Source organism: Phallusia mammillata, chromosome 4 (assembly GCF_965637545.1).
Source record: "Phallusia mammillata chromosome 4, kaPhaMamm4.hap1.1, whole genome shotgun sequence".
In the NCBI taxonomy this organism is placed as follows: domain Eukaryota; kingdom Metazoa; phylum Chordata; class Ascidiacea; order Phlebobranchia; family Ascidiidae; genus Phallusia; species Phallusia mammillata.
In genome coordinates this window covers 7,795,631-7,815,283 of record NC_137255.1, presented here as the reverse complement: position 1 = coordinate 7,815,283, position 19,653 = coordinate 7,795,631, and the positions used below count along the sequence as shown (strand labels likewise).

The 19,653-nt window shown below is 42.4% G+C and overlaps 33 non-coding genes across 33 annotated transcripts; all 33 read right to left on the bottom strand.

Moving 5' to 3' along the window:
* Positions 1-356: 356 nt before the first annotated feature.
* Positions 357-438, bottom strand: Trnas-gcu (transfer RNA serine (anticodon GCU)). Its single transcript has one exon. It is a non-coding gene; the product is annotated as a tRNA-Ser (tRNA).
* Positions 439-1,127: 689 nt separating this feature from the next.
* Positions 1,128-1,210, bottom strand: Trnal-uaa (transfer RNA leucine (anticodon UAA)). The gene has a single exon. It is a non-coding gene; the product is annotated as a tRNA-Leu (tRNA).
* Positions 1,211-1,321: 111 nt separating this feature from the next.
* Trnas-gcu (transfer RNA serine (anticodon GCU)) lies at positions 1,322-1,403 on the bottom strand. The gene has a single exon. It is a non-coding gene; the product is annotated as a tRNA-Ser (tRNA).
* Positions 1,404-1,608: 205 nt separating this feature from the next.
* Trnal-uaa (transfer RNA leucine (anticodon UAA)) lies at positions 1,609-1,691 on the bottom strand. Its single transcript has one exon. It is a non-coding gene; the product is annotated as a tRNA-Leu (tRNA).
* A 972-nt stretch (positions 1,692-2,663) lies between these two features.
* Trnas-gcu (transfer RNA serine (anticodon GCU)) lies at positions 2,664-2,745 on the bottom strand. The gene has a single exon. It is a non-coding gene; the product is annotated as a tRNA-Ser (tRNA).
* A 691-nt stretch (positions 2,746-3,436) lies between these two features.
* Trnal-uaa (transfer RNA leucine (anticodon UAA)) lies at positions 3,437-3,519 on the bottom strand. The gene has a single exon. It is a non-coding gene; the product is annotated as a tRNA-Leu (tRNA).
* Positions 3,520-3,630: 111 nt separating this feature from the next.
* On the bottom strand, positions 3,631-3,712 carry Trnas-gcu (transfer RNA serine (anticodon GCU)). The gene has a single exon. It is a non-coding gene; the product is annotated as a tRNA-Ser (tRNA).
* A 206-nt stretch (positions 3,713-3,918) lies between these two features.
* Trnal-uaa (transfer RNA leucine (anticodon UAA)) lies at positions 3,919-4,001 on the bottom strand. The gene has a single exon. It is a non-coding gene; the product is annotated as a tRNA-Leu (tRNA).
* A 1,077-nt stretch (positions 4,002-5,078) lies between these two features.
* Positions 5,079-5,160, bottom strand: Trnas-gcu (transfer RNA serine (anticodon GCU)). Its single transcript has one exon. It is a non-coding gene; the product is annotated as a tRNA-Ser (tRNA).
* Positions 5,161-5,940: 780 nt separating this feature from the next.
* Trnas-gcu (transfer RNA serine (anticodon GCU)) lies at positions 5,941-6,022 on the bottom strand. The gene has a single exon. It is a non-coding gene; the product is annotated as a tRNA-Ser (tRNA).
* A 691-nt stretch (positions 6,023-6,713) lies between these two features.
* Positions 6,714-6,796, bottom strand: Trnal-uaa (transfer RNA leucine (anticodon UAA)). Its single transcript has one exon. It is a non-coding gene; the product is annotated as a tRNA-Leu (tRNA).
* A 111-nt stretch (positions 6,797-6,907) lies between these two features.
* On the bottom strand, positions 6,908-6,989 carry Trnas-gcu (transfer RNA serine (anticodon GCU)). Its single transcript has one exon. It is a non-coding gene; the product is annotated as a tRNA-Ser (tRNA).
* A 206-nt stretch (positions 6,990-7,195) lies between these two features.
* On the bottom strand, positions 7,196-7,278 carry Trnal-uaa (transfer RNA leucine (anticodon UAA)). Its single transcript has one exon. It is a non-coding gene; the product is annotated as a tRNA-Leu (tRNA).
* A 1,077-nt stretch (positions 7,279-8,355) lies between these two features.
* Trnas-gcu (transfer RNA serine (anticodon GCU)) lies at positions 8,356-8,437 on the bottom strand. Its single transcript has one exon. It is a non-coding gene; the product is annotated as a tRNA-Ser (tRNA).
* Positions 8,438-9,322: 885 nt separating this feature from the next.
* Trnas-gcu (transfer RNA serine (anticodon GCU)) lies at positions 9,323-9,404 on the bottom strand. Its single transcript has one exon. It is a non-coding gene; the product is annotated as a tRNA-Ser (tRNA).
* Positions 9,405-9,807: 403 nt separating this feature from the next.
* Positions 9,808-9,889, bottom strand: Trnas-gcu (transfer RNA serine (anticodon GCU)). Its single transcript has one exon. It is a non-coding gene; the product is annotated as a tRNA-Ser (tRNA).
* Positions 9,890-10,289: 400 nt separating this feature from the next.
* Positions 10,290-10,371, bottom strand: Trnas-gcu (transfer RNA serine (anticodon GCU)). Its single transcript has one exon. It is a non-coding gene; the product is annotated as a tRNA-Ser (tRNA).
* A 700-nt stretch (positions 10,372-11,071) lies between these two features.
* Positions 11,072-11,154, bottom strand: Trnal-uaa (transfer RNA leucine (anticodon UAA)). The gene has a single exon. It is a non-coding gene; the product is annotated as a tRNA-Leu (tRNA).
* A 111-nt stretch (positions 11,155-11,265) lies between these two features.
* Positions 11,266-11,347, bottom strand: Trnas-gcu (transfer RNA serine (anticodon GCU)). Its single transcript has one exon. It is a non-coding gene; the product is annotated as a tRNA-Ser (tRNA).
* Positions 11,348-11,747: 400 nt separating this feature from the next.
* Positions 11,748-11,829, bottom strand: Trnas-gcu (transfer RNA serine (anticodon GCU)). Its single transcript has one exon. It is a non-coding gene; the product is annotated as a tRNA-Ser (tRNA).
* Positions 11,830-12,529: 700 nt separating this feature from the next.
* Positions 12,530-12,612, bottom strand: Trnal-uaa (transfer RNA leucine (anticodon UAA)). Its single transcript has one exon. It is a non-coding gene; the product is annotated as a tRNA-Leu (tRNA).
* Positions 12,613-12,723: 111 nt separating this feature from the next.
* Positions 12,724-12,805, bottom strand: Trnas-gcu (transfer RNA serine (anticodon GCU)). Its single transcript has one exon. It is a non-coding gene; the product is annotated as a tRNA-Ser (tRNA).
* An 885-nt stretch (positions 12,806-13,690) lies between these two features.
* On the bottom strand, positions 13,691-13,772 carry Trnas-gcu (transfer RNA serine (anticodon GCU)). The gene has a single exon. It is a non-coding gene; the product is annotated as a tRNA-Ser (tRNA).
* Positions 13,773-14,175: 403 nt separating this feature from the next.
* Positions 14,176-14,257, bottom strand: Trnas-gcu (transfer RNA serine (anticodon GCU)). Its single transcript has one exon. It is a non-coding gene; the product is annotated as a tRNA-Ser (tRNA).
* Positions 14,258-14,657: 400 nt separating this feature from the next.
* Positions 14,658-14,739, bottom strand: Trnas-gcu (transfer RNA serine (anticodon GCU)). The gene has a single exon. It is a non-coding gene; the product is annotated as a tRNA-Ser (tRNA).
* Positions 14,740-15,439: 700 nt separating this feature from the next.
* Positions 15,440-15,522, bottom strand: Trnal-uaa (transfer RNA leucine (anticodon UAA)). Its single transcript has one exon. It is a non-coding gene; the product is annotated as a tRNA-Leu (tRNA).
* Positions 15,523-15,633: 111 nt separating this feature from the next.
* Trnas-gcu (transfer RNA serine (anticodon GCU)) lies at positions 15,634-15,715 on the bottom strand. Its single transcript has one exon. It is a non-coding gene; the product is annotated as a tRNA-Ser (tRNA).
* A 400-nt stretch (positions 15,716-16,115) lies between these two features.
* Positions 16,116-16,197, bottom strand: Trnas-gcu (transfer RNA serine (anticodon GCU)). The gene has a single exon. It is a non-coding gene; the product is annotated as a tRNA-Ser (tRNA).
* A 700-nt stretch (positions 16,198-16,897) lies between these two features.
* Trnal-uaa (transfer RNA leucine (anticodon UAA)) lies at positions 16,898-16,980 on the bottom strand. Its single transcript has one exon. It is a non-coding gene; the product is annotated as a tRNA-Leu (tRNA).
* Positions 16,981-17,091: 111 nt separating this feature from the next.
* On the bottom strand, positions 17,092-17,173 carry Trnas-gcu (transfer RNA serine (anticodon GCU)). Its single transcript has one exon. It is a non-coding gene; the product is annotated as a tRNA-Ser (tRNA).
* A 400-nt stretch (positions 17,174-17,573) lies between these two features.
* Positions 17,574-17,655, bottom strand: Trnas-gcu (transfer RNA serine (anticodon GCU)). The gene has a single exon. It is a non-coding gene; the product is annotated as a tRNA-Ser (tRNA).
* A 206-nt stretch (positions 17,656-17,861) lies between these two features.
* Positions 17,862-17,944, bottom strand: Trnal-uaa (transfer RNA leucine (anticodon UAA)). Its single transcript has one exon. It is a non-coding gene; the product is annotated as a tRNA-Leu (tRNA).
* An 883-nt stretch (positions 17,945-18,827) lies between these two features.
* Positions 18,828-18,909, bottom strand: Trnas-gcu (transfer RNA serine (anticodon GCU)). The gene has a single exon. It is a non-coding gene; the product is annotated as a tRNA-Ser (tRNA).
* Between the last annotated feature and the right edge of the window lie 744 nt (positions 18,910-19,653).

Here is a 19,653-nt window from a genome sequence, read left to right as displayed (position 1 = left end):
CGAAATATTCTACTTGAAAATAAATGTTGTCATTCAGCAGAAATTTGACAAACATCTCTGTACAAAATGTAAGATAAATGTACAATTTCGTCAGTTTTCCACTCGAGCACACATCAGATCGATCGCACTCATGCAGAACATGCAACAAAAATAACAACAATTTACTTGGTGTGGGGTTCGAACCCACGCGGACAACTGTCCATTGGAACTTAAGTCCAACGCCTTAACCACTCGGCCAACCCAGTAACGATTTAGGGCAATTTGATGGCCCAATGATAATACGAAATCCAATCACGAATTCTCAAAACTTAACATAGGGCAAGATTAAACAACCAAAAAAAGTACCAAAGATGATACGACGAGGATGGGATTCGAACCCACGCGTGCAGAGCACAATGGATTAGCAGTCCATCGCCTTAACCACTCGGCCACCTCGTCCGGACGAAGGTCCATTTTCGAATTAAAGCAATGTGTTTGATGTACGAAATACTCCACTTGAAAATAAATGTTGTCATTCAGCAGAAATTTGACAAACATCTCCGTACCAAATGTAAGATAAATGTACAATTTCGTCAGTTTTCCACTCGAGCACACATGAGATCGATGGCACTCATGCAGAACATGCAACAAAAATAACGACTATTTACTGGGTGTGGGATTCGAACCCACGCGGACAACTGTCCATTGGAACTTAAGTCCAACACCTTAACCACTCGGACAACCCACTGACTATCAAGTGCAATTTGATTGTCAAATGATAATACGAAACCCAATCACGAACTCTTAAAACTTAACATAGGGCCAGATTAAACAACCAAAAAGAGTACCAAAGACGATACGACGAGGATGGGACTCGAACCCACGCGTGCAGAGCGCAATGGATTAGCAGTGCATCGCCTTAACACTCGGCAAATTTGACCCGACGAAGGCCAATTTTCCAATTAAAGCAATGTGTTTGATGTACGAAATACTCCACTTTAAAATAAATGTTGTCATTCAGCAGAAGTTTGACAAACATCTCAGTACAAAATGAAATACAAATGTACAATTTCGTCAGTCTTTTCCACTCGAGCACACATCAGATCGATAGCTGTGGTGCAGAATACGCAACGAAAATAACAACATTTTACTGGGTGTGGGGTTCGAACCCACGCGGACAACTGTCCATTGGAACTTAAGTCCAACGCCTTAACCACTCGGCCAACCCAGCGACGATTAAGGGCAATTTGATGGCCCAATGATAATACGAAATCCAATCACGAATTCTCAAAACTTAACATAGGGCAAGATTAAACAACCAAAAAAAGTACCAAAGATGATACGACGAGGATGGGATTCGAACCCACGCGTGCAGAGCACAATGGATTAGCAGTCCATCGCCTTAACCACTCGGCCACCTCGTCCGGACGAAGGTCCATTTTCCAATTAAAGCAATGTGTTTGATGTACGAAATACTCCACTTGAAAATAAATATTGTCATTCAGCAGAAATTTGACAAACATCTCTGTACAAAATGTAAGATAAATGTACAATTTCTTCGGTTTTCCACTCGAGCACACATGAGATCGATGGCACTCATGCAGAACATGCAACAAAATAACAACTATTTACTGGGTGTGGGGTTCGAACCCACGCGGACAACTGTCCATTGGAACTTAAGTCCAACGCCTTAACCACTCGGCCAACCCAGTGACGATCAAGGGCAATTTGATGGCCAAATGATAATACGAATTCCAATCACGAACTCTTAAAACATAACATAGGGCCAGATTAAACAACCAAAAAGAGTACCAAAGATGATACGACGAGGATGGGACTCGAACCCACGCGGGCAGAGCACAATGGGTTAGCAGTCCATCGCCTTAACACTCGGCAACTTTGACCCGACGAAGGCCAATTTTCCAATTAAAGCAATGTGTTTGATGTACGAAATACTCCACTTACAAATAAATCTTGTCATTCAGCAGAAGTTTGACAAACATCTCTGTACAAAATGAAATACAAATGTACAATTTCGTCAGTCTTCTCCACTCGAGTACACATCAGATCGATAGCAGTCGTGCAGAATATGCAACGAAAATAATGACAATTTACTTGGTGTGGGGTTCGAACGCAGGCGGACAACTGTCCATTGGAACTTAAGTCCAACGCCTTAACCACTCGGCCAACCCAGTGACGATCTGGGGCAATTTGATGGCCTAATGATAATACGAAATCAATGGATTAGCAGTCCATCGCCTTAACCACTCGGCCACCTCGTCCAGACGAAAGCCAATTTTCCAATTCAAGCAGTGTGTTTGATGTACGAAATACTCCACTTGAAAATAAATGTTGTCATTTAGCAGAAATTTGACAAACATCTCTGTACAAAATGTAAGATAAATGTACAATTTCGTCAGTCTTTTCCACTCGAGCACACATCAGATCGATAGCAGTCCTGCAGAATATGCAACGAAAATAACAACATTTTACTTGGTGTGGGGTTCGAACCCACGCGGACAACTGTCCATTGGAACTTAAGTCAAACGCCTTAACCACTCGGCCAACCCAGTGACTATCAAGGGCAATTTGATTGTCAAATCATAATACGAAATCCAATCACGAACTCTTAAAACTTAACATAGGGCCAGATTAAACAACCAAAAAGAGTACCAAAGATGATACGACGAGGATGGGATTCGAACCAACGCGTGCAGAGCACAATGGATTAGCAGTCCATCGCCTTAACCACTCGGCCACCTCGTCCGGACGAAGGTCCATTTTCGAATTAAAGCAATGTGTTTGATGTACGAAATTCTCCACTTGAAAATAAATGTTGTCATTCAGCAGAAATTTGACCAACATCTCTGTACAAAATGTAAGATAAATGTACAATTTCGTCAGTCTTTTCCACTCGAGCACACATCAGATCGATGGCACTCATGCAGAATATGCAACGAAAATAACAACATTTTACTGGGTGTGGGGTTCGAACCTACGCGGACAACTGTCCATTGGAACTTAAGTCCAACGCCTTAACCACTCGGCCAACCCAGTGACGATCAAGGGCAATTTGATTACCACATGATAATACGAAATCCAATCACGAACTCTTAAAACTTAACATAGGGCCAGATTAAACAACCAAAAACTGTACCAAAGATGATACGACGAGGATGGGATTCGAACCCACGCGTGCAGAGCGCAATGGAATTGTAGTGCATCGCCTTAACACTCGGCAAATTTGACCTGACGAAGGCCAATTTTCCAATTAAAGCAATGTGTTTGATGTACGAAATACTCCACTTACAAATAAATCTTGTCATTCAACAGAAGTTTGACAAACATCTCAGTACAAAATGAAATACAAATGTACAATTTCGTCAGTCTTTTCCACTCGAGCACACATGAGATCGATAGCAGTGGTGCAGAATATGCAACGAAAATAACAACATTTTACTGGGTGTGGGGTTCGAACCCACGCGGACAACTGTCCATTGGAACTTAAGTCCAACGTCTTAACCACTCGGCCAACCCAGTGACGATTAAGGGCAATTTGGTGGCCCAATGATAATACGAAATCCAATCACGAATTCTCAAAACTTAACATAGGGCAAGATTAAACAACCAAAAAAAGTACCAAAGATGATACGACGAGGATGGGATTCGAACCCACGCGTGCAGAGCACAATGGATTAGCAGTCCATCGCCTTAACCACTCGGCCACCTCGTCCAGACGAAGGCATATTTTCCAATTCAAGCAGTGTGTTTGATGTACGAGATACTCCACTTGAAAATAAATGTTGTCATTCAGCAGAAATTTGACAAACATCTCTGTACAAACTGTAAGATAAATGTACAATTTCGTCAGTTTTCCACTCCAGCACACATCAGATCGATAGCACTCATGCAGAACATGCAACAAAAATAACAACAATTTACTGGGTGTGGGGTTCGAACCCACGCGGACAACTGTCCATTGGAACTTAAGTCCAACGCCTTAACCACTCGGCCAACCCAGTGACTATCAAGGGCAATTTGATTGCCAAATGATAATACGAAATCCAATCACGAACTCTTAAAACTTAACATAGGGCCAGATTAAACAACCAAAAAGAGTACCAAAGATGATACGACGAGGATGGGACTCGAACCCACGCGTGCAGAGCGCAATGGATTAGCAGTGCATCGCCTTAACACTCGGCAACTTTGACCCGACGAAGGCCAATTTTCCAATTAAAGCAGTGTGTTTGATGTACGAAATACTCCACTTACAAATAAATGTTGTCATTCAGCAGAAATTTGACAAACATCTCTGTACAAAATGAAAAACAAATGTACAATTTCGTCAGTCTTTTCCACTCGAGCACACATCAGATCGATAGCAGTCGTGCAGAATATGCAACGAAAATAACAACAGTTTACTTGGTGTGGGGTTCGAACCCACGCGGACAACTGTCCATTGGAACTTAAGTCCAACGCCTTAACCACTCGGCCAACCCAGTGACGATTAAGGGCAATTTGATGGCCTAATGATAATACGAAATCCAATCACGAATTCTCAAAACTTAACATAGGGCAAGATTAAACAACCAAAAAGAGTACCAAAGATGATACGACGAGGATGGGACTCGAACCCACGCGTGCAGAGCGCAATGGATTAGCAGTGCATCGCCTTAACACTCGGCAACTTTGACCCGTCGAAGGCCAATTTTCCAATTAAAGCAATGTGTTTGATGTACGAAATACTCCACTTACAAATAAATGTTGTCATTCAGCAGAAGTTTGACAAACATCTCAGTACAAAATGAAAAACAAATGTACAATTTCGTCAGTCTTTTCCACTCGAGCACACATCAGATCGATAGCAGTGGTGCAGAATATGCAACGAAAATAACAACATTTTACTGGGTGTGGGGTTCGAACCAACGCGGACAACTGTCCATTGGAACTTAAGTCCAACGCCTTAACCACTCGGCCAACCCAGTGACGATTAACGGAAATTTGATGGCCCAATGATAATACGAAATCCAATCACGAATTCTCAAAACTTAACATAGTGCAAGATTTAACAACCAAAAGGAGTACCAAAGATGATACGACGAGGATGGGATTCGAACCCACGCGTGCAGAGCACAATGGATTAGCAGTCCATCGCCTTAACCACTCGGCCGCCTCGTCCAGACGAAGGCCAATTTTCCAATTCAAGCAGTGTGTTTGATGTACGAAATTCTCCACTTGAAAATAAATGTTGTCATTCAGCAGAAATTTGACCAACATCTCTGTACAAAATGTAAGATAAATGTACAATTTCGTCAGTCTTCTCCACTCGAGTACACATCAGATCGATAGCAGTCGTGCAGAATATGCAACGAAAATAATGACAATTTACTTGGTGTGGGGTTCGAACGCAGGCGGACAACTGTCCATTGGAACTTAAGTCCAACGCCTTAACCACTCGGCCAACCCAGTGACGATCTGGGGCAATTTGATGGCCTAATGATAATACGAAATCAATGGATTAGCAGTCCATCGCCTTAACCACTCGGCCACCTCGTCCAGACGAAAGCCAATTTTCCAATTCAAGCAGTGTGTTTGATGTACGAAATACTCCACTTGAAAATAAATGTTGTCATTTAGCAGAAATTTGACAAACATCTCTGTACAAAATGTAAGATAAATGTACAATTTCGTCAGTCTTTTCCACTCGAGCACACATCAGATCGATAGCAGTCCTGCAGAATATGCAACGAAAATAACAACATTTTACTTGGTGTGGGGTTCGAACCCACGCGGACAACTGTCCATTGGAACTTAAGTCAAACGCCTTAACCACTCGGCCAACCCAGTGACTATCAAGGGCAATTTGATTGTCAAATCATAATACGAAATCCAATCACGAACTCTTAAAACTTAACATAGGGCCAGATTAAACAACCAAAAAGAGTACCAAAGATGATACGACGAGGATGGGATTCGAACCAACGCGTGCAGAGCACAATGGATTAGCAGTCCATCGCCTTAACCACTCGGCCACCTCGTCCGGACGAAGGTCCATTTTCGAATTAAAGCAATGTGTTTGATGTACGAAATTCTCCACTTGAAAATAAATGTTGTCATTCAGCAGAAATTTGACCAACATCTCTGTACAAAATGTAAGATAAATGTACAATTTCGTCAGTCTTTTCCACTCGAGCACACATCAGATCGATGGCACTCATGCAGAATATGCAACGAAAATAACAACATTTTACTGGGTGTGGGGTTCGAACCTACGCGGACAACTGTCCATTGGAACTTAAGTCCAACGCCTTAACCACTCGGCCAACCCAGTGACGATCAAGGGCAATTTGATTACCACATGATAATACGAAATCCAATCACGAACTCTTAAAACTTAACATAGGGCCAGATTAAACAACCAAAAACTGTACCAAAGATGATACGACGAGGATGGGATTCGAACCCACGCGTGCAGAGCGCAATGGAATTGTAGTGCATCGCCTTAACCCTCGGCAAATTTGACCTGACGAAGGCCAATTTTCCAATTAAAGCAATGTGTTTGATGTACGAAATACTCCACTTACAAATAAATCTTGTCATTCAACAGAAGTTTGACAAACATCTCAGTACAAAATGAAATACAAATGTACAATTTCGTCAGTCTTTTCCACTCGAGCACACATGAGATCGATAGCAGTGGTGCAGAATATGCAACGAAAATAACAACATTTTACTGGGTGTGGGGTTCGAACCCACGCGGACAACTGTCCATTGGAACTTAAGTCCAACGTCTTAACCACTCGGCCAACCCAGTGACGATTAAGGGCAATTTGGTGGCCCAATGATAATACGAAATCCAATCACGAATTCTCAAAACTTAACATAGGGCAAGATTAAACAACCAAAAAAAGTACCAAAGATGATACGACGAGGATGGGATTCGAACCCACGCGTGCAGAGCACAATGGATTAGCAGTCCATCGCCTTAACCACTCGGCCACCTCGTCCAGACGAAGGCATATTTTCCAATTCAAGCAGTGTGTTTGATGTACGAGATACTCCACTTGAAAATAAATGTTGTCATTCAGCAGAAATTTGACAAACATCTCTGTACAAACTGTAAGATAAATGTACAATTTCGTCAGTTTTCCACTCCAGCACACATCAGATCGATAGCACTCATGCAGAACATGCAACAAAAATAACAACAATTTACTGGGTGTGGGGTTCGAACCCACGCGGACAACTGTCCATTGGAACTTAAGTCCAACGCCTTAACCACTCGGCCAACCCAGTGACTATCAAGGGCAATTTGATTGCCAAATGATAATACGAAATCCAATCACGAACTCTTAAAACTTAACATAGGGCCAGATTAAACAACCAAAAAGAGTACCAAAGATGATACGACGAGGATGGGACTCGAACCCACGCGTGCAGAGCGCAATGGATTAGCAGTGCATCGCCTTAACACTCGGCAACTTTGACCCGACGAAGGCCAATTTTCCAATTAAAGCAGTGTGTTTGATGTACGAAATACTCCACTTACAAATAAATGTTGTCATTCAGCAGAAATTTGACAAACATCTCTGTACAAAATGAAAAACAAATGTACAATTTCGTCAGTCTTTTCCACTCGAGCACACATCAGATCGATAGCAGTCGTGCAGAATATGCAACGAAAATAACAACAGTTTACTTGGTGTGGGGTTCGAACCCACGCGGACAACTGTCCATTGGAACTTAAGTCCAACGCCTTAACCACTCGGCCAACCCAGTGACGATTAAGGGCAATTTGATGGCCTAATGATAATACGAAATCCAATCACGAATTCTCAAAACTTAACATAGGGCAAGATTAAACAACCAAAAAGAGTACCAAAGATGATACGACGAGGATGGGACTCGAACCCACGCGTGCAGAGCGCAATGGATTAGCAGTGCATCGCCTTAACACTCGGCAACTTTGACCCGTCGAAGGCCAATTTTCCATTTAAAGCAATGTGTTTGATGTACGAAATACTCCACTTACAAATAAATGTTGTCATTCAGCAGAAGTTTGACAAACATCTCAGTACAAAATGAAAAACAAATGTACAATTTCGTCAGTCTTTTCCACTCGAGCACACATCAGATCGATAGCAGTGGTGCAGAATATGCAACGAAAATAACAACATTTTACTGGGTGTGGGGTTCGAACCAACGCGGACAACTGTCCATTGGAACTTAAGTCCAACGCCTTAACCACTCGGCCAACCCAGTGACGATTAACGGAAATTTGATGGCCCAATGATAATACGAAATCCAATCACGAATTCTCAAAACTTAACATAGTGCAAGATTTAACAACCAAAAGGAGTACCAAAGATGATACGACGAGGATGGGATTCGAACCCACGCGTGCAGAGCACAATGGATTAGCAGTCCATCGCCTTAACCACTCGGCCGCCTCGTCCAGACGAAGGCCAATTTTCCAATTCAAGCAGTGTGTTTGATGTACGAAATACTCCACTTTAAAATAAATGTTGTCATTCAGCAGAAATTTGACAAACATCTCTGTACAAAATGAAAAACAAATGTACAATTTCGTCAGTCTTTTCCACTCGAGCACACATCAGATCGATAGCAGTCGTGCAGAATATGCAACGAAAATAACAACAGTTTACTTGGTGTGGGGTTCGAACCCACGCGGACAACTGTCCATTGGAACTTAAGTCCAACGCCTTAACCACTCGGCCAACCCAGTGACGATTAAGGGCAATTTGATGGCCTAATGATAATACGAAATCCAATCACGAATTCTCAAAACTTAACATAGGGCAAGATTAAACAACCAAAAAGAGTACCAAAGATGATACGACGAGGATGGGACTCGAACCCACGCGTGCAGAGCGCAATGGATTAGCAGTGCATCGCCTTAACACTCGGCAACTTTGACCCGTCGAAGGCCAATTTTCCAATTAAAGCAATGTGTTTGATGTACGAAATACTCCACTTACAAATAAATGTTGTCATTCAGCAGAAGTTTGACAAACATCTCAGTACAAAATGAAAAACAAATGTACAATTTCGTCAGTCTTTTCCACTCGAGCACACATCAGATCGATAGCAGTGGTGCAGAATATGCAACGAAAATAACAACATTTTACTGGGTGTGGGGTTCGAACCAACGCGGACAACTGTCCATTGGAACTTAAGTCCAACGCCTTAACCACTCGGCCAACCCAGTGACGATTAAGGGAAATTTGATGGCCCAATGATAATACGAAATCCAATCACGAATTCTCAAAACTTAACATAGTGCAAGATTTAACAACCAAAAGGAGTACCAAAGATGATACGACGAGGATGGGATTCGAACCCACGCGTGCAGAGCACAATGGATTAGCAGTCCATCGCCTTAACCACTCGGCCGCCTCGTCCAGACGAAGGCCAATTTTCCAATTCAAGCAGTGTGTTTGATGTACGAAATACTCCACTTTAAAATAAATGTTGTCATTCAGCAGAAATTTGACAAACATCTCTGTACAAAATGAAATACAAATGTACAATTTCGTCAGTCTTTTCCACTCGAGCACACATCAGATCGATAGCAGTGGTGCAGAATATGCAACGAAAATAACAACAGTTTACTTGGTGTGGGGTTCTAACGCACGCGGACAACTGTCCATTGGAACTTAAGTCCAACGCCTTAACCACTCGGCCAACCCAGTGGCGATGGAGGGCAATTTGATGGCCTAATGATAATACGAAATCCAATCACGAATTCTCAAAACTTAACATAGGGCAAGAATTAAACAACCAAAAAGAGTACCAAAGATGATACGACGAGGATGGGATTCGAACCCACGCGTGCAGAGCACAATGGATTAGCAGTCCATCGCCTTAACCACTCGGCCACCTCGTCCAGACGAAGGCCAATTTTCCAATTCAAGCAGTGTGTTTGATGTACGAAATACTCCACTTGAAAATAAATGTTGTCATTCAGCAGAAATTTGACAAACATCTCTGTACAAAATGTAAGATAAATGTACAATTTCGTCAGTTTTCCACTCGAGCACACATCAGATCGATAGCACTCATGCAGAACATGCAACAAAAATAACAACAATTTACTGGGTGTGGGGTTCGAACCAACGCGGACAACTGTCCATTGGAACTTAAGTCCAACGCCTTAACCACTCGGCCAACCCAGTGACGATTAAGGGCAATTTGATTGCCCAATGATAATACGAAATCCAATCACGAATTCTCAAAACTTAACATAGTGCAAGATTTAAAAACCAAAAAGAGTACCAAAGATGACACGACGAGGATGGGATTCGAACCCACGCGTGCAGAGCACAATGGATTAGCAGTCCATCGCCTTAACCAATCGGCCACCTCGTCCACCTCGTCCAGACGAAGGCCAATTTTCCAATTCAAGCAGTGTGTTTGATGTACGAAATACTCCACTTGAAAATAAATGTTGTCATTCAGGAGAAATTTGACAAACATCTCTGTACAAAATGAAATACAAATGTACAATTTCGTCAGTCTTTTCCACTCGAGCACACATCAGATCGATAGCAGTCGTGCAGAATATGCAACGAAAATAACAACAGTTTGCTTGGTGTGGGGTTCGAATGCACGCGGACAACTGTCCATTGGAACTTAAGTCCAACGCCTTAACCACTCGGCCAACCCAGTGACTATCAAGGGCAATTTGATTGCCAAATGATAATACGAAATCCAATCACGAACTCTTAAAACTTAACATAGGGCCAGATTAAACAACCAAAAAGAGTACCAAAGATGATACGACGAGGATGGGACTCGAACCCACGCGTGCAGAGCGCAATGGATTAGCAGTCCATCGACTTAACACTCGGCAACTTTGACCCGACGAAGGCCAATTTTCCAATTAAAGCAATGTGTTTGATGTACGAAATACTCCACTTCAAAATAAATCTTGTCATTCAGCAGAAGTTTGACAAACATCTCTGTACAAAATGAAATACAAATGTACAATTTCGTCAGTCTTTTCCACTCGAGCACACATCAGATCGATAGCACTCATGCAGAATATGCAACGAAAATAACAACAATTTACTGGGTGTGGGGTTCGAACCCACGCGGACAACTGTCCATTGGAACTTAAGTCCAACGCCTTAACCACTCGGCCAACCCAGTGGCGATGGAGGGCAATTTGATGGCCCAATGATAATACGAAATCCAATCACGAATTCCCAAAACTTAACATAGGGCAAGATTAAACAACCAAAAAAAGTACCAAAGATGATACGACGAGGATGGGATTCGAACCCACGCGTGCAGAGCACAATGGATTAGCAGTCCATCGCCTTAACCACTCGGCCACCTCGTCCAGACGAAGGCCAATTTTCCAATTAAAGCAGTGTGTTTGATGTACGAAATACTCCACTTGAAAATAAATGTTGTCATTCAGCAGAAATTTGACAAACATCTCTGTACAAAATGTAAGATAAATGTACAATTTCGTCAGTTTTCCACTCGAGCACACATCAGATCGATAGCACTCATGCAGAACATGCAACAAAAATAACAACAATTTACTGGGTGTGGTGATCGAACCAACGCGGACAACTGTCCATTGGAGCTTAAGTCCAACGCCTTAACCACTCGGCCAACCCAGTGACGATTAAGGGCAATTTGATTGCCCAATGATAATACGAAATCCAATCACGAATTCTCAAAACTTAACATAGTGCAAGATTTAAAAACCAAAAAGAGTACCAAAGATGACACGACGAGGATGGGATTCGAACCCACGCGTGCAGAGCACAATGGATTAGCAGTCCATCGCCTTAACCAATCGGCCACCTCGTCCACCTCGTCCAGACGAAGGCCAATTTTCCAATTCAAGCAGTGTGTTTGATGTACGAAATACTCCACTTGAAAATAAATGTTGTCATTCAGGAGAAATTTGACAAACATCTCTGTACAAAATGAAATACAAATGTACAATTTCGTCAGTCTTTTCCACTCGAGCACACATCAGATCGATAGCAGTCGTGCAGAATATGCAACGAAAATAACAACAGTTTGCTTGGTGTGGGGTTCGAATGCACGCGGACAACTGTCCATTGGAACTTAAGTCCAACGCCTTAACCACTCGGCCAACCCAGTGACTATCAAGGGCAATTTGATTGCCAAATGATAATACGAAATCCAATCACGAACTCTTAAAACTTAACATAGGGCCAGATTAAACAACCAAAAAGAGTACCAAAGATGATACGACGAGGATGGGACTCGAACCCACGCGTGCAGAGCGCAATGGATTAGCAGTCCATCGACTTAACACTCGGCAACTTTGACCCGACGAAGGCCGATTTTCCAATTAAAGCAATGTGTTTGATGTACGAAATACTCCACTTCAAAATAAATCTTGTCATTCAGCAGAAGTTTGACAAACATCTCTGTACAAAATGAAATACAAATGTACAATTTCGTCAGTCTTTTCCACTCGAGCACACATCAGATCGATAGCACTCATGCAGAATATGCAACGAAAATAACAACAATTTACTGGGTGTGGGGTTCGAACCCACGCGGACAACTGTCCATTGGAACTTAAGTCCAACGCCTTAACCACTCGGCCAACCCAGTGGCGATGGAGGGCAATTTGATGGCCCAATGATAATACGAAATCCAATCACGAATTCCCAAAACTTAACATAGGGCAAGATTAAACAACCAAAAAAAGTACCAAAGATGATACGACGAGGATGGGATTCGAACCCACGCGTGCAGAGCACAATGGATTAGCAGTCCATCGCCTTAACCACTCGGCCACCTCGTCCGGACGAAGGTCCATTTTCGAATTAAAGCAATGTGTTTGATGTACGAAATACTCCACTTGAAAATAAATGTTGTCATTCAGCAGAAATTTGACAAACATCTCTGTACAAAATGAAAAACAAATGTACAATTTCGTCAGTCTTTTCCACTCGAGCACACATCAGATCGATAGCAGTCGTGCAGAATATGCAACGAAAATAACAACAGTTTACTTGGTGTGGGGTTCGAACCCACGCGGACAACTGTCCATTGGAACTTAAGTCCAACGCCTTAACCACTCGGCCAACCCAGTGACGATTAAGGGCAATTTGATGGCCTAATGATAATACGAAATCCAATCACGAATTCTCAAAACTTAACATAGGGCAAGATTAAACAACCAAAAAGAGTACCAAAGATGATACGACGAGGATGGGACTCGAACCCACGCGTGCAGAGCGCAATGGATTAGCAGTGCATCGCCTTAACACTCGGCAACTTTGACCCGTCGAAGGCCAATTTTCCAATTAAAGCAATGTGTTTGATGTACGAAATACTCCACTTACAAATAAATGTTGTCATTCAGCAGAAGTTTGACAAACATCTCAGTACAAAATGAAAAACAAATGTACAATTTCGTCAGTCTTTTCCACTCGAGCACACATCAGATCGATAGCAGTGGTGCAGAATATGCAACGAAAATAACAACATTTTACTGGGTGTGGGGTTCGAACCAACGCGGACAACTGTCCATTGGAACTTAAGTCCAACGCCTTAACCACTCGGCCAACCCAGTGACGATTAAGGGAAATTTGATGGCCCAATGATAATACGAAATCCAATCACGAATTCTCAAAACTTAACATAGTGCAAGATTTAACAACCAAAAGGAGTACCAAAGATGATACGACGAGGATGGGATTCGAACCCACGCGTGCAGAGCACAATGGATTAGCAGTCCATCGCCTTAACCACTCGGCCGCCTCGTCCAGACGAAGGCCAATTTTCCAATTCAAGCAGTGTGTTTGATGTACGAAATACTCCACTTTAAAATAAATGTTGTCATTCAGCAGAAATTTGACAAACATCTCTGTACAAAATGAAATACAAATGTACAATTTCGTCAGTCTTTTCCACTCGAGCACACATCAGATCGATAGCAGTGGTGCAGAATATGCAACGAAAATAACAACAGTTTACTTGGTGTGGGGTTCTAACGCACGCGGACAACTGTCCATTGGAACTTAAGTCCAACGCCTTAACCACTCGGCCAACCCAGTGGCGATGGAGGGCAATTTGATGGCCTAATGATAATACGAAATCCAATCACGAATTCTCAAAACTTAACATAGGGCAAGAATTAAACAACCAAAAAGAGTACCAAAGATGATACGACGAGGATGGGATTCGAACCCACGCGTGCAGAGCACAATGGATTAGCAGTCCATCGCCTTAACCACTCGGCCACCTCGTCCAGACGAAGGCCAATTTTCCAATTCAAGCAGTGTGTTTGATGTACGAAATACTCCACTTGAAAATAAATGTTGTCATTCAGCAGAAATTTGACAAACATCTCTGTACAAACTGTAAGATAAATGTACAATTTCGTCAGTTTTCCACTCGAGCACACATCAGATCGATAGCACTCATGCAGAACATGCAACAAAAATAACAACAATTTACTGGGTGTGGGGTTCGAACCAACGCGGACAACTGTCCATTGGAACTTAAGTCCAACGCCTTAACCACTCGGCCAACCCAGTGAAGATTAAGGGCAATTTGATTGCCCAATGATAATACGAAATCCAATCACGAATTCTCAAAACTTAACATAGTGCAAGATTTAAAAACCAAAAAGAGTACCAAAGATGACACGACGAGGATGGGATTCGAACCCACGCGTGCAGAGCACAATGGATTAGCAGTCCATCGCCTTAACCAATCGGCCACCTCGTCCACCTCGTCCAGACGAAGGCCAATTTTCCAATTCAAGCAGTGTGTTTGATGTACGAAATACTCCACTTGAAAATAAATGTTGTCATTCAGGAGAAATTTGACAAACATCTCTGTACAAAATGAAATACAAATGTACAATTTCGTCAGTCTTTTCCACTCGAGCACACATCAGATCGATAGCAGTCGTGCAGAATATGCAACGAAAATAACAACAGTTTGCTTGGTGTGGGGTTCGAATGCACGCGGACAACTGTCCATTGGAACTTAAGTCCAACGCCTTAACCACTCGGCCAACCCAGTGACTATCAAGGGCAATTTGATTGCCAAATGATAATACGAAATCCAATCACGAACTCTTAAAACTTAACATAGGGCCAGATTAAACAACCAAAAAGAGTACCAAAGATGATACGACGAGGATGGGACTCGAACCCACGCGTGCAGAGCGCAATGGATTAGCAGTCCATCGACTTAACACTCGGCAACTTTGACCCGACGAAGGCCAATTTTCCAATTAAAGCAATGTGTTTGATGTACGAAATACTCCACTTCAAAATAAATCTTGTCATTCAGCAGAAGTTTGACAAACATCTCTGTACAAAATGAAATACAAATGTACAATTTCGTCAGTCTTTTCCACTCGAGCACACATCAGATCGATAGCACTCATGCAGAATATGCAACGAAAATAACAACAATTTACTGGGTGTGGGGTTCGAACCCACGCGGACAACTGTCCATTGGAACTTAAGTCCAACGCCTTAACCACTCGGCCAACCCAGTGGCGATGGAGGGCAATTTGATGGCCCAATGATAATACGAAATCCAATCACGAATTCCCAAAACTTAACATAGGGCAAGATTAAACAACCAAAAAAAGTACCAAAGATGATACGACGAGGATGGGATTCGAACCCACGCGTGCAGAGCACAATGGATTAGCAGTCCATCGCCTTAACCACTCGGCCACCTCGTCCAGACGAAGGCCAATTTTCCAATTAAAGCAGTGTGTTTGATGTACGAAATACTCCACTTGAAAATAAATGTTGTCATTCAGCAGAAATTTGACAAACATCTCTGTACAAAATGTAAGATAAATGTACAATTTCGTCAGTTTTCCACTCGAGCACACATCAGATCGATAGCACTCATGCAGAACATGCAACAAAAATAACAACAATTTACTGGGTGTGGTGATCGAACCAACGCGGACAACTGTCCATTGGAGCTTAAGTCCAACGCCTTAACCACTCGGCCAACCCAGTGACGATTAAGGGCAATTTGATTGCCCAATGATAATACGAAATCCAATCACGAATTCTCAAAACTTAACATAGTGCAAGATTTAAAAACCAAAAAGAGTACCAAAGATGACACGACGAGGATGGGATTCGAACCCACGCGTGCAGAGCACAATGGATTAGCAGTCCATCGCCTTAACCAATCGGCCACCTCGTCCACCTCGTCCAGACGAAGGCCAATTTTCCAATTCAAGCAGTGTGTTTGATGTACGAAATACTCCACTTGAAAATAAATGTTGTCATTCAGGAGAAATTTGACAAACATCTCTGTACAAAATGAAATACAAATGTACAATTTCGTCAGTCTTTTCCACTCGAGCACACATCAGATCGATAGCAGTCGTGCAGAATATGCAACGAAAATAACAACAGTTTGCTTGGTGTGGGGTTCGAATGCACGCGGACAACTGTCCATTGGAACTTAAGTCCAACGCCTTAACCACTCGGCCAACCCAGTGACTATCAAGGGCAATTTGATTGCCAAATGATAATACGAAATCCAATCACGAACTCTTAAAACTTAACATAGGGCCAGATTAAACAACCAAAAAGAGTACCAAAGATGATACGACGAGGATGGGACTCGAACCCACGCGTGCAGAGCGCAATGGATTAGCAGTCCATCGACTTAACACTCGGCAACTTTGACCCGACGAAGGCCGATTTTCCAATTAAAGCAATGTGTTTGATGTACGAAATACTCCACTTCAAAATAAATCTTGTCATTCAGCAGAAGTTTGACAAACATCTCTGTACAAAATGAAATACAAATGTACAATTTCGTCAGTCTTTTCCACTCGAGCACACATCAGATCGATAGCACTCATGCAGAATATGCAACGAAAATAACAACAATTTACTGGGTGTGGGGTTCGAACCCACGCGGACAACTGTCCATTGGAACTTAAGTCCAACGCCTTAACCACTCGGCCAACCCAGTGGCGATGGAGGGCAATTTGATGGCCCAATGATAATACGAAATCCAATCACGAATTCCCAAAACTTAACATAGGGCAAGATTAAACAACCAAAAAAAGTACCAAAGATGATACGACGAGGATGGGATTCGAACCCACGCGTGCAGAGCACAATGGATTAGCAGTCCATCGCCTTAACCACTCGGCCACCTTGTCCGGACGAAGGTCCATTTTCGAATTAAAGCAATGTGTTTGATGTACGAAATACTCCACTTGAAAATAAATGTTGTCATTCAGCAGAAATTTGACAAACATCTCTGTACAAAATGTAAGATAAATGTACAATTTCGTCGGTTTTCCACTCGAGCACACATGAGATCGATGGCACTCATGCAGAACATGCAACAAAAATAGCAACAATTTACTGGGTGTGGGGTTCGAACGCAGGCGGACAACCGTCCATTGGAACTTAAGTCAAACGCCTTATCCACTCGGCCAACCCAGTGACGATCAAGGGCAATTTGATTGCCAAATGATAATACGAAATCCAATCACGAACTCTTACAACTTAACATAGGGCCAGATTAAACAACCAAAAAGAGTACCAAAGATGATACGACGAGGATGGGATTCGAACCCACGCGTGCAGAGCACAATGGATTAGCAGTCCATCGCCTTAACCACTCGGCCACCTCGTCCGGACGAAGGTCCATTTTCCAATTAAAGCAATGTGTTTGATGTACGAAATACTCCACTTGAAAATAAATGTTGTCATTCAGCAGAAATTTGACAAACATCTCAGTACAAAATGTAAGATAAATGTACAATTTCGTCGGTTTTCCACTGGAGGAAACATGAGATCGATGGCACTCATGCAGAACATGCAACAAAAATAACAACTATTTACTGGGTGTGGGGTTCGAACCCACGCGGACAACTGTCCATTGGAACTTAAGTCCAACGCCTTAACCACTCGGCCAACCCAGTGACGATCAAGCGCAATTTGATTGCCAAATGATAATGCGAAATCCAATCACGAACTCTTAAAACTTAACATAGGGCCAGATTAAACAACCAAAAAGAGTACCAAAGATGATACGACGAGGATGGGACTCGAACCCACGCGTGCAGAGCACAATGGGTTAGCAGTCCATCGCCTTAACACTCGGCAACTTTGACCCGACGAAGGCCAATTTTCCAATTAAAGTAATGTGTTTGATGTACGAAATACTCCACTTACAAATAAATGTTGTCATTCAGCAGAAGTTTGACAAACATCTCAGTACATAATCAAATACAAATGTACAATTTCGTCAGTCTTTTCCACTCGAGCACACATCAGATCGATAGCAGTGGTGCAGAATATGCAACGAAAATAACAACATTTTACTGGGTGTGGGGTTCGAACCTACGCGGACAACTGTCCATTGGAACTTAAGTCCATCCCCTTAACCACTCGGCCACCTCGTCCAGACGAAGGCCAATTTTCCAATTCAAGCAGTGTGTTTGATGTACGAAATACTCCACTTGAAAATAAATGTTGTCATTCAGCAGAAATTTGACAAACATCTCTGTACAAAATGTAAGATAAATGTACAATTTCGTCAGTTTTCCACTCGAGCACACACCAGATCGATAGCACTCATGCAGAACATGCAACAAAAATAACAACAATTTACTTGGTGTGGGGTTCGAACCCTCGCGGACAACTGTCCATTGGAACTTAAGTCCAACGCCTTAACCAGTCGGCCAACCCAGTGACGATTAAGGCCAATTTGATTGCCCAATGATAATACGAAATCCAATCACGAATTCTCAAAACTTAACATAGTGCAAGATTTAACAACCAAAAAGAGTACCAAAGATGATACGACGAGGATGGGATTCGAACCCATGCGTGCAGAGCACAATGGATTAGCAGTCCATCGCCTTAACCACTCGGCCACCTCGTCCTGACGAAAGGCATTTTTCCAATTAAGGCAAAGTATTGATGTACGAAATACTCCACTTCAAAATAAATGTTGTCATGCTGCAGAAATTTGACAAACATCTCAGTACAAAATGTAAGATAAATGTCCATTTACGTCAGAGTATTCGTCTCGATCACACAGCTGATCGATAGCACTCACGCAGAATATGCAACGAAAATAACAACAATTTACTGGGTGTGTGGTTCGAACCCACGCGGACAACTGTCCATTGGAACTTAAGTCCAACGCCTTAACCATTCGGCCAACCCAGTGACGATTAAGGGAAATTTGATGACCCAATGATAATACGAAATCCAATTATAATCTCTCAAAAGTTGACAAAGACAATTGGAAACAGATTAATTAAATTAAAAGAGAACAAACAACGATAGGAGCAGGATGGGAATCGAACCCACGCGTGCAGAGCACAATGGATTAGCAGTCCATCGCCTTAACCTGTCGGCCACCTCGTCCGGACGAAGGCCAATGTTCCAATTAAAGCAATGTGTGTGATGTTCGAAATACTCCACTTCAAAATAAATGTTGTCATTCAGCAGAAATTTGACAAACATCTCTGTACAAAATGTAAATCAAATGTGCAATTTCGTTAGTCTTTCCACTCGAGTACACATCATGTCGATGGCACTCGTGCAGAATATGCAACAAAAGTAACAACAATTTACTGGGTGTGGGGTTCGAACCCACGCGGACAAATGTCCAATGGAA